This window comes from Zingiber officinale, chromosome 7B (genome assembly GCF_018446385.1).
Source record: "Zingiber officinale cultivar Zhangliang chromosome 7B, Zo_v1.1, whole genome shotgun sequence".
Classification (NCBI taxonomy): Eukaryota; Viridiplantae; Streptophyta; class Magnoliopsida; order Zingiberales; family Zingiberaceae; genus Zingiber; species Zingiber officinale.
In genome coordinates this window covers 101,108,872-101,122,416 of record NC_055999.1, presented here as the reverse complement: position 1 = coordinate 101,122,416, position 13,545 = coordinate 101,108,872, and positions in this window count along the sequence as shown.

Here is a 13,545-nt window from a genome sequence, read left to right as displayed (position 1 = left end):
CACATATCAAGTTAAATACAAACAAGAATAATAGAAATATTTAACCTTAAACCGTAGGAAAAACATACCTTAGAAGGAGGGAGACCCTTTCCATTTCCATAACAAAAGCTTGTGTTTCTCTAATCAAGAAATGCACCAAACCAAATAACAAACACCTCAATACAAGAAACGCACTAAACCAATCAAATATACAAACAAAGAAAATAGATATACCAACCATAGATAATTACTGTTGGACCCCATGGTTGTTTTGATGTAATCAACCAAGTTTAGGTTAGGTCATGTTTTGTCTGATCCCTGTGTCTAAGTGTGCAGGAGCTTAGGAGCGCAAGAAGTCGAGCGGAAGACGCAGCTATCAAGAAGGACGACACGGGAAGGGAGCTGACGAGCTCGGTGCATCCGAAGGACGAGAAGGCTGCGGAAGAGTACACCGGTGGGCGTGAAGAACGTGTGCGATGTTCGAGGGACGTAAAGCCGAGAAGGAAGGCTGCTCGAGGAGAAGGCCGGGAATTGGGTTCGGGTGAGCCCTATTCCGGTTGGCCGAATTACCCAAGCAAACGGAGTCGAAGCAGAAGAGACCCGGACCGAGACAAGCTGAAACGGAGCAGAAGACCTGGACGAAAAGTCAACCCAGTTGACTTCCCTGGTTCGGCCGCCCCGGAACCATTCCAAGCGCCCAGACCCGAATTTTGACCAAGATCGCGTCAAACGTGATCTGATCGTTGGGGGATAAAATTTTATCCCCCCAGGGCGCCCCGACCAGTACTATAAATATAGCACTGGTCCGCACAATCAATTCATTCATTCAACTCAAGCAATCATCAGTGTAATTCATTTCTAAAGCAACCTCTGTGCTCTCAAAGTATAAAAGGCTTCTCCACCTTCAAAGAATGAGACTCTTTTAGCGTGTCTTTTCAACCGCCTTGGATTAACAACCGTCTCGGTTGTAACCAAGTCAAATAGCTTAGTCTATTCTTTCTGTTTGTTTCTGCTATTCATTTTTATTATTCTTGTTGCTTTTATTTTCGAGTTGAAAGCCTTGAGGAGGGTTTATTTTTATTGCAGGCAATTCACCCCCCTCTTGCCGACCTCCGCTGAACCTACAAGTGGTATCAGAGCCTAACATCCTCAGAAGGACTAATCGTCGACTGAAGCACGATGATCAAAACGATGGCCGGAGCAAATATTCATCCCCCAAAGTTTGATGGAGATTTCGCTACATGGAAGTGAAAAATGGAGGTATTCTTCAAAACTAAATTTGATATATTATTAATAATGAAATATGGATATGAAGAGCCAAAATACAAAGAAGAGTACAACTGGACGAAGAGGGAGCAGGTCGATTTCGTAGCCAACGGAAAAGCAGAATTCCACCTGCTCAGCGTTTTGCCGCCCCAGGAGGTAAGCCGGTTCGGAAGCTACGACTCCGCAAAAGACCTCTGGGAAAAATTCCTAGAGCTCCACGAAGGTACCTCGGAAGCAAAGCTAGCGAGGCGCGACATCCTTCGGACACAACTAATGAATCTCCGGATGAACTCTGGCGAGAAGGTAGCGCAACTCCAAGCGATAATCAAGGAGCTAATTACGCAATTGACGAATCTCGGTGAATCGATAACAAACCGAGATTCCATCCGATACGCGCTCAACGCCTTCCCCAGAACCCCTGAATGGGCATCCTTAGTAGATGCGTACTACATCTCTAAGGACTTTGAGGTAAGTAGTTTAGAAAATCTATTTTCAACTTTCGAACTTCACGAGTCTCGACTTGCAGAGAAACCAGTAGAGAAGTTGAATCTCAACATTGCCCTACAAGCCGAAAAGGACAATCTCAACTCCGAAGCATCGATTGACGAAACCGAAGCGGCGCTATTGGTAAGGCGTTTCAGTAAATTTCTTAAAACTAACAAATTTAAATCGCAGTCGAGGAAGCATCAATACAACAGAAGGACAGTCTGATGCTATAATTGCAACAAGAAAGGCACATCAAGGATGACTGCCCCAAACTGAAGAAAAAGAACAAGGAGAAGCCTCAAAAACCGACGTCCTCTACGCGCAAGAGCCTGAAGGCTACATGGGATGATTCTTCATCCTCCGAGTCAGAAGCCGAAGCTTTCTCGGGACTAGCACTGGTGGCCAACCATCTCTTTGAAGATGACTCGGACACAGAGATGAGCATAGATTAAGGGGGAGGATCATCAGAAGAGAAAAACTACGATGAAGGGGGGGCCTCACCAAGTAAGGTAAGTGAGGTACGTGCACTAAATCCTAAACAATCATTTCAATTTATTATAGCTCTTTCTAAAGACTTAGCTAAATTAGAAAAAGAAAATACTGAATTGAAACTGAACTTAGCAAAAGCATGTCCACTAGAAATATATGATAATTTAAAATTAGAAAATGAAAAATTAAAAGTTGAAATTGAGAAATTGAAAAATCATGATGCATGCATAAATAAATTCCCAAAATCAAAATTAAAAATTTATGAAAAATTAAACTGGTATATTAGAAAATATCAGGGACAACTTAGGAAAGTTCCCAGAAATTTTGTTCCCCCTAAATTTTTGAGTAGCCCAGTAGGAAGGAATCTATACTGGATTCTAAAATCTTTACTAAATTAGAACTATATAAGTTAGAGCTTATAGCGAGTAAATTAAACAATGAATTTCTTTATGAAGCTTTGTCTAAGGAAGTGGTTGTTGCTCCAATAACCAAGAAGGCCTAATGCCTCGTCACGACCTGGAAGCCGAAATATCGAAATAAAATGTTTAATTAACTTTATGATAAAAGCATTAAAATTAAAATAAAACAATACTTTAAAAGGTTACTTAAATATTTTTTTCTGCACATAAATTTTGAAAAATATTTCTGAACAAAAAAAAATTACAAAAGTTATTTTTTAGTTAAATTACTTCTTAATTTAGATTTTTTCCCCCTAACTTAGTAATGTTTTCAACTTAGAAAACGATTTGAAATTACTTTTAAAATGAACTTAGCATTTTTTTAAAAAAAAATGACTTAGAAAATCTTTGGATTTTTGAAATGACTTGAAGAACTATTTTTACCCCGTTTTTGTTGTGATCAAAGGGGGAGAATTAAGTAACAAATTGTGGGGGAGTTAGAATAATTAAAAAAAAAAATCTAACTTATGTTGCAAATTTTATTATTGCAAATTTTTTTGCCAAAAATGTTAGTTTAGTAAATTATTATTTGTTTGTTTTACCCTAACTTAAACTTGGGTTGATGCACATAAAAAATGGTAAGATTGTTGGATCCCGTGGTTGTTTTGATGTGATCAATCAAGTTTAGGTTAGGTCTTGTTTTGTCTTATCCCTATGTCTAAGTGTGCAGGAGCTTAGGAGCACAGAAAGTCAAGCAAAAGACACAGCTATCGAGAAGGACGGCACGGGAAGGGAGCTGACGAGCTCGGTGCGTCCGAAGGACGAGAAAGCTACGAAAGAATACACCGGTAGGCGTGAAGAACGTGTGCGGCGTTCGAGGGACGTAAAGTCGAGAAGGAAGGCTGCTCGAGGAGAAGGCCGGGAATTGGGTTCGGGTGAGCCCTATTCCGGTTGGCCGAAATCACCCAAGCAAATGGAGCCGGAGTAGAAGAGACTCGGACCGAGACGAGCTGAAACGTAGCAGAAGACCTGGACGAAAAGTCAACCCAGTTGACTTTCCTAGGCTGGGGCCCGGAACCATTCCGGGCACCCGAACCCGGATGTTGACCAAGATCGCATCAAACGCGATCTAATCGTTGGGGGATAAAATTTTATCCCCCCAGGGCGCCCGAAACCCCTTCGGGGCGCCCCGACCAGTACTATAAATATAGCACTGGTCCGTACAATCAATTCATTCATTCAACTCAAGCATTCATCAGTGTAATTCATTTCTAAAGCAACCTCTGTGTTCTCAAAGTGTAAAAGACTTCTCCGCCTTTAAAGAAGGAGACCCTTTTAGCGTGTCTTTTCAATCGCCTTAGATTAACAACCGTCTCGGTTGTAACCAAGTCAAATAGCTGAGTCTATTCTTTCTGTTTGTTTCGGCTATTCATTATTATTATTCTTGGTGCTTTTATTTTCGAGTTGAAATAGGGATGAAAATGGGGCGGGGCGGGGGCGGATTTGTCATTCTCATCCCCTCCCCGCCCCCATTTTTTCGGGTTCGGGGATTCTCCGAACCCGAACCCACGGGGATTAAACCCCCATCCCTGCCCCATCCCCATATTTAATTATTATTATTATTATTATATCATTATTATTAATGATAATATTAATATCAATATTATTAATAATATTATTATTAATACTTTAAAAAAATCTTATTATTATTTATTAATAATAATAATATTCGGGGCGGGTTCGGGGATGGGGATAGTATTCCCATACCCGCCCCATCCCCGAAAAATCGGGGATCCCCATCCCCATTTCGGGTTTTCCCCGTGGGGCCCCGAATCCACGGGGAAAATTGTCATCCCTAAGTTGAAAGCCTTGAGGGGGGTTTATTTTTATTGCAGGCAATTCACTCTCCTCTTGCCGGCCTCCGCTGAACCTATAATTACAACATCCTAGTGCATGTTATTAGAACCTGTAACAATAAAGATAATTTATTAATTTTATTTTCTCAATAAACAATAAATCACTATAATTTAACCAATTAAAATTTTGATAGTACTTGCTATAGATCTCAAATCCAATTCATATGTGTCGTCAAGACTGATATGAGTATTATCTTCAATTGATCTGATAATTGACACATTGTCATATACAAAAGATAATAAGATAAATTTGTAATTGCAAGAAAAAATATATTAAAAATGAAAAATTGAATCGACACATACCCTTGTTGCAAATTGGAACAGTTATGCTTGTCATGTGACACTTCTTAATGTCTGCATCCACGACAAAGCCTGGAGTTTGATGTTGATTTATCCTTTGATGATTTTAATCTCTTCCCACATCCCTTAGTTCTTACTACAGAATGATCAATAATACCAAGGGTCTCATCAATGAATTATTTTTTTCTTTGACTTATCACTGCATGTTGTACTAATGGGCATCTCTTGAATTTTATTGTAGATACAATCGAATTGTTCATCCAAGAAGGTTGTCCTCTCATTACTCAAAGATGCATCATCAACTAACACTGAAACTTTATAAGATAACCTCGAGTACCTCGACATCAAATACCTTTCTGAATCTGGATCATCAATGACATTTTGCTCCCCTAAAGCATATATTGCTCCAACTTTTACATCTCGCGCCCATCGTTTGATTATATACGTATCAGGCAAATGAAATACTTGGTTGATACGAAAAAAGCTAACATATGTCTGCATGGAATTCCCTCAAATTCAAATTTCGTGCAGCTACACGATATGTAATCCCTTTGTTTGTCATGTGTGAGTACTCTTGATTTTGAGGAAGAGGAACTTTGAAATTTCATCACGTGGTAAACCGCTGAAGCAACTCCTGTAAACGTCTGTTGCATATAATAACTATGATTCTCGGTCATTTCACTTTGAAACTCCAGCCATTTTTTTTTTGTGTACAGCTTAACCATTTGACTTTCCATTGACCAGGTTGTATTAACCTTGAGATGCTCATTCATATCAATATGGTCCGCAACTAACTCATTATGTCTTTGGTATCTTAGTGCTCTATCAAAATCCTTCATATCTTTGGCTACTTGACATTCCTACAGAAAATACATGACTAAAATATACTGGCACACATCTGTGTCACAATTCATATATCAAGGGCAACCAATCATTTTTTTCTAAGTTAGCTTCCTTGATAGACTCTTCCCATGATTTCTCAAAATCATCAGGTGTTATAGAATTTGCAATGACGTTCTTTATATTGTGATTGTGGTTTCGAAAAGCTTAGTTAATCTACTAAACATGTGGCAAAATCTACTAAACATGTGGCATATGCATTAACTAGCCATGTGGGATTATAACTAGCCATGTGGCATAAAATCTATTAGTCATAAAGTTCAACAATTTAATAAGAGAAATCATGAATTATAATGTATAGTTTAATTTTCATCGATGAACACAAAATCACAGCAAACAAAGTACTAGGAGGGAGAGATCGTAGCGGCAGGAGAGGGCTCGTGACTGGGAGGGAGAGCTCGCGGCGGCAGGTAAGGGAGATCTCGCGGCGGCAGGAGAGTGGGAGCTTGCGGCGACAGGAGAGGGATAGCTCGCGGCAACAGGAGAAGGCTCGCGGAAAGGACGGAGAGCTCCCAGAGGTGGGAGAGAGAGCTCGCAGCGGCAGGAGATGTTGGATATTGGGGCCTTAAATGGACCAAAACGATTTTGAGAAAGGAAGTCATCAATTGTTGAAAGTCGTAATTGACTTCAAAATTGAAATCTACGATTCGCGTAGATAGATTTAGACTATTAATTTGCTCAAATCCGATTAAGGGTGAATGAGAAATTAATGTTTAAAGTCAGCCCAAAATAACATTTATTATTCATTAATAAAGTGCATGAGAGAATAGTCCCACATCGGAAATTCTCGATGTGTATTCTCTACTTATTAATGAAGATGTGTTAATGGAGTTAACACAAAAATAAAAGGACAGGTGCTCCCTTAGCCCAAGGCGAGCAGGTGCTCGCACCTGTGAGCCCGCCACGTGAGCAATGGGCGCTTTGTAGGCGCACTTTGCACTTCGTACTTGCGCATCGTCGCGAGGGGAATTGAGGAGCTTAAATTTATGCTCCAGGTGACATTGCAGTGCCTACGTGGCACTCGGGTGACGTGTCAGGCTCGTACCTGACGTGGCAGCACCTATGCGGCATCCTCGTGGGCAAAAGGAGATGACTGGACAGTTGACTTAGGGAATGGATGGCTACCGTTGATCAACGTTGATCAAATAGGTATGATGGATCGCTTGTGATGCGATCTAGAGCGTTGGATTGCAAAGAGTAACGATCTGACGTCTTGGGATGAGACTTGATCTGAAGCATCGAATCAATAGATCCAGATCCGATGGCTGATGACAATAGGCGGGATCTGAGGGTCACAACTCCTCAGATCTGATGGATGAGATTGAAGTGGGCTTGGAGAAGGGTTACAACCCTTCAGAATGGATGATCTAGATCGATCCAGCCCAAAGAACACATCCACTCACCCAAAGGACACTCAACCTCTTCTTTCAGTATAAATAGAACCCTCCAGATGATGGAATATTCACTCAATCCTCTCTTCTCTTCCTTAAGCATTCATCTCATCTTGTGCATTCAAGAGTCCAAAAAGTCTACTAGAAGGTTCGCTGGTCTCGGAAGCCGGAGTGCTACGATTCCGAGACGTTCGTCGTCGTTGTATCTTGGAAACGAATTGCAACAATCCGTTAAGCACCGTAGCAGAGCAATATCGTTTACGGAGATAGTGTCGAACACTAGCCTCGACGATCAGTTTGCATACTCCAGAAGCTACCCGGGTTAAACAGTCGTAAACGATATTTCGTGAAAACTGATATGGCTACCAACGACATTCCGACGGCCGTTCTGACCGTCATTCCGACCGCCATTCCGACAACCATTCCGCACGGAGAAAAGCCAGAAAAATTCACCGGAACCGACTTCAAAAGATGGCAGCAGAAGATGTTGTTTTATCTAACAACGCTAAACCTTGTACGGTTTTTGCACGAAGACACGCCAGCCGCTACGGAAGGTAGTAAGGCTGCTAGCGATGCGTGGTCTCACGGAGATTTTCTGTGCCGCAATTATATACTCAATGCCTTGGACAACACGTTATATAACGTATATTGTTCTCTGGAGACGACAAAATCTTTGTGGGAATCCCTTGAGAAGAAATACGAGACCGAAAATGCTGGATTGAAGAAATTCATCGTCAGTCGGTTTCTGAATTTCAAGATGGTGGACTCAAAAAGCGTCTCATCTCAAGTCCAAGATATGCAATTAATACTGCATGATCTGGACGCCGAAGGCATGAAGCTGAACGAGACATTCGCAGTTGCTGCGGTAATTGAGAAGCTCCCTCCGTCATGGAAGGATTTCAAGAATTACCTAAAGCACAATCAAAAGGAGATGGGGCTGCAAGACCTGATCCTGAGGCTACGAATAGAGGAGGACAATCAAAAGTTATCCGACTCCAGAGGAACCAAGCGGACTATAGACGAAATGTCCAACCTGGTCTAGCCGAACGCTAAAAAGCCGAAGCAGTTCAAAAAGAAGGCTCAAGCAAAGAAGTTCAAAGGCTCCTGCTACAACTGTGGAAAGGCAGGACACCTGTCCAAGGACTGCAGACGCCCAAAGAAGCCAACCAAGGGGCCAAAGGATGCTGCGAATCATGTCGCAACCTCTCTTGAGGACTTGGATCTCACTGCGGTTGTATTTGAAGCCAACTTGGTGGATACCAACCCAAAGCAGTGGTTCATTGATACTGGAGCAACTCGTCATATCTGTTCCAATAAGGCGATGTTCTCCAAGTATACTCCGATAAATGGCAGGAAGCTCTATATGGGTAATTCCACGACGTCGCCAATTGTTGGACTCGGAAATGTTGTTCTGAAGATGACGTCCAGAAAGGAGCTAACACTCATTGATGTACTCCATGTTCCCGACATCAGTAAGAACCTAGTTTCTGGAGCGGCATTGGTCAAGGCCGGATTTAGGCTAGTGTTCCAGTCAGACAACTTTGTACTTACGAAGAATGGTGTCTTCGTAGGAAAGGGGTACCTAGAAAATGGTCTATTCAAAATGGTTGTAATGCCTGTACTCCGAAATTTTGATGGTAATAAAATAAATGCTTCCAGCTATGTTGTTGAGTGTTTTAATTTATGGCATGATCGACTCGGACATGTGCATAATAATACTCTAAAACGTCTCGTCAAATTAAATTTATTACCAAACGTCAATGTTGACGGAACACACAAATGTGAAGTGTGCGTGGAAGCGAAAATGACGAAACTACCTTTTCATTCGGTGGAAAGGACAACAACTCCTCTAGAGTTAATACATAGTGATCTATGTGACTTGAAATTTGTGCAAACTAGAGGAGGTAAAAAATATTTTATTACTTTTATCGATGACTGCACAAAATTCTGTTATGTCTTTCTTTTAAGAAGTAAAGACGAAGCCCTAGAGGCGTTCAGAACCTATAAAACAGAAGTTGAAAACCAACTTGACAAACGAATTAAAATAATTCGAAGCGATAGAGGTGGAGAATATGGTGCACCGTTTGATGAATTTTGTACATAATCTGGCATTATCCATCAAACAACGGCGCCTTACTCACCTCAATCAAACGGTGTTACCGAACGTAAAAATCGGACACTAAAAAAATGATGAATGCCTTGTTGATAAATTCAGGCTTACCTCAAAACTTGTGGGGGGAAGCAATATTATCGGCAAATCACATTCTCAACAGAATCCCTCATAAGAAAAATGATAAAACTCCATATGAACTATGGAAAGGACGCGAGCCATCGTACAAATACCTGAAAGTGTGGGGGTGTTTGACAAAGGTCGAAGTACCTAAACCAAAGCAAGTAAAGATCGGACCTAAAACGTTCGATGCGGTATTTGTCGGATATGCCCATAATAGTAGTGTATTCATTTCCTAGTTCACAAATCAGACATTCCTGATATACATGTGGGAACAACCATAGAATCTCGGAATGCGATATTCTTTGAAAACGTATTCCCAAATAAAAAGGGAAACGTTGAAAGTGATAACAACGGAAGTTCAAACAAAAATGACGTTACCGAACTTAGCTGTTATAAAAGGACTATTGACGATCAAAGTGAAGAGTCACGTCGTAGCAAACGGGCTAGAGTTGAGAAATCGTTCGGACCAGATTTCATGACTTTCATGTCAGAAATGGAACCAAGAATATTAAGTGAAGTTCTCTCTAGACCCGATGCTCCAATGTGGAAAGAAGCTGTCAATAGTGAAATTGAGTGTATCATGAATAATCATACTTGGGAATTAGTAGACCTTCCTTCTGGTAATAAACCATTAGGTTGTAAGTGGATACTAAAACGTAAGTATAAAGCTGATGGATCAATTGACAAGTATAAGGCCAGACTTGTAGCCAAGGGGTACAAGCAAGAGAAGGTCTTAATTACTTCGATACATACTCACCGGTGACAAGGATTACGTCCATACGAGTGCTAATAGCCATTGCAGCACTGTATGACCTTGAAATACATCAAATGGATGTTAAGACCGCGTTCTTAAATGGTGAGTTGGAAGAAGAAATTTATATGGAGCAACCCGAAGGGTTCATGGCTCCTGGAAATGAGAAAAAGGTGTGTCGACTTGTTAAGTCGTTGTACGGACTTAAGCAAGCGCCTAAACAATGGCACGAAAAATTTGACAAAGTAATGTCAACGAATTCAGAATAAATGAATGTGACAAATACATTTATGTCAAAAACACACCTGAAGGCTATGTAATTGTCTGTCTATACGTAGACGACATGCTAATAATGGGCAGTAATCATGATGTAATCATGACTATAAAGAAAATGTTGACCAGAAATTTTGATATGAAAGATATGGGTCAAGCAGATGTTATATTGGGAATTAAAATTTTCAGGACATCAGAAGGGATAGTTTTAACACAATTCCATTATGTAGAATCTGTATTGAAAAAATTCAATGCGTACGATCTCTCTACAGTGAAAACACCTATGGATCTAAGTCAACACTTAGCGAAAAATCATGGTGAGACCATATCGCAGTTGGAATATTCTCGGATAATAGGCAGTTTGATGTATCTCACAAACTGCACACGTCCGGATATTGCCTGTACGGTCAACAAACTGAGTCGTTTTACGAGTAATCCAAACGACAACCATTGGAAAGCATTGATGCGAGTTCTCAGATATTTGACATATACTATGAACTATGGATTACATTATGAAAAATATCCCGCTGTGTTGGAAGAATATTGTGATGCTAATTGGATATCATATACAAAAGACTCCAAATCCACTAGTGGATATGTATTCACGATCGGTGGGGGAGCAGTATCTTGGAAATCCACTAAACAGACTTGCATTGCTCGGTCAACTATGAAATCCGAGTTCATAGCACTAGACAAAGCAGCTGAGGAAGCTGAATGGCTGCGGAATTTCTTGGAAGATATTCCGAGCTGGATGAAACCTGTGTCTGCCGTACTAATCCACTGTGATAGTCAATCGGCGATTGGAAGGGCACAGAGTAATATGTATAATGGGAAGTCACGACATATACGTCGTAAACATAATACCATTAGGCAGTTGATCTCGAATGGAGTGATTGCAATCGACTATGTTAAGTCCAAAGATAATTTGGCAGATCCTCTAACGAAGGGGTTGAGTCGAGATCAAGTATACTGCTCATCAAGAGGAATGAGATTAAAAATCTACAACTGAAAACGACTGTAGCGGTAACCCAACCTTGTTGACTGGAGATCCCAAGATCTTGGTTCAATGGGACAACGAAGTTACAGAAGTTGTGGTCCAGCACATTAGATAGTTTATCTCTATCCCAATCCTAGGATGAATTTGTGCTGTCCTACCTCATGTAGTGAGGTTAAGCTTATGCTTTTAGTGACTTTTATACCTGATAAGGTGGAGTATGGTAGGATACTCTTGATAGAAGTGTCACCTATGTGAGTGTGAAGACAGGCCGCTTCAATGAAGCACTCATGAATCCAAGATGGTATCCATGGCCGAAACGGAACCAACCATGAGAACCTAAAGTAGGTGAGATAGATCTCTGTATGGGTGTTATTGTCTAAGTATACACCAACAGCTGAGCAGTTCAAGACATCACGTTCACTGCGCAGCCTAGTATACTCGATAGCATTTCACTACGGAAGGTTCAAAGCCACAAGCTACCTCTCCCGATGCAGTGACTTATCGATTGGACTCTTGTAAAGTGTCAGCATGCATACACGCATTGCATTAATTTCCATTCATGTGGGGAATTGTTGGATATTGGGGCCTTAAATTGACCAAAATGATTTTGAGGAAGGAATTCATCAATTGTTGAAAGTCGTAATTGACTTCAAAATTGAAATCTACGATTCGCGTAGATAGATTTAGACTATTAATTTGCTCAAAACCGATTAAGGGTGAATGAGAAATTAATATTTAAAGTCAGCCCAAAATAACATTTATTATTCATTAATAAAGTGCATGAGAGAATAGTCCCACATCGGAAATTCTCGATGTATATTCTCTACTTATTAATGAAGATGTGTTAATGGAGTTAACACAAAAATAAAAGGACAGGTGCTCCCTTAGCCCAAGGCGAGCAGGTGCTCGCACCTGTGAGTCTGCCACGTGCGCACGTGCACAATGGGCGCTTTGTAGGCGCACTTTGCACTTCGCACGTACGCATTGAGGAGCTTAAATTTATGCTCCAGGTGACATTGCAGTGCCTACGTGGCACTCGGGTGACGTGTCAGGCTCGTACCTGACGTGGCAGCACCTATGCGGCATCCTCGTGGGCAAAAGGAGATGACTAGACAGTTAACTTAGGGAATGGATGGCTACCGTTGATCAACGTTGATCAAATAGGTATGATGGATCGCTTGTGATGCGATCTAGAGCGTTGGATCGCAAAGAGTAACGATCTGATGGCTTGGGATGAGACTTGATCTGAAGCATCGAATCAATAGATCCAGATCCGATGGCCGATGACAATAGGCGGGATCTGAGGGTCACAACTCCTCAAATCTGATGGATGAGATTGAAGTGGGCTTGGAGAAGGGTTACAGCCCTTCAGAATGGATGATCTAGATCGATCCAGCCCAAAGAACACATCCACTCACCCAAAGGACACTCAACCTCTTCTTTCAGTATAAATAGAACCCTCCAGATGATGAAATATTCACTCAATCCTCTCTTCTCTTCCTCAAGCATTCATCTCATCTTGTGCATTCAAGAGTCCAAAAAGTCTACTAGAAGGTTCGCTGGTCTCGGAAGCCGGAGTGCTACGATTCCGAGACGTTCGTCGTCGTTGTATCTTGGGAACTAATTGCAACAATCCGTTAAGCACCGTAGCGGAGCAATATCATTTACGGAGATAGTGTCGAACACTAGCCTCGACGATCAGTTTGCATACTCCAGAAGCTACCCGGGTTAAACAGGAGAGAGCTCGCAGCGACAATAGAGACCTCGCGGCTGGAAAGGAGAGCAGGAGGGGGAGAGCTCGCGGCTGCAAGAGGGGGAGAGGTCACGGCGGCAAGAGAGGGCTCGCGACTGGCAAGGGAGAGAGCTCGCAGCGGTAGGAGAGGGAGAGCTCACGATGATGCTGCACTTCTGCTAGGGTTGCACTGCGATTTTTTTCCCCCTCTTTACGCAACTTAACTCAACTCGTTTATTTGCCTTAGATGACGTGACAGCACCATAACTCCTTCACCGCACGCAGCCGCAGCAAACAAACCGCAGCATACAACTTCTGATATATATATATATATATATATATATAATAATAATAATAATAATAATTAAAAGTATCAATAATGATAAACATTTTAGAATTGTGTTTTGAATTTATTCGGTAGATGAATGAGAGGA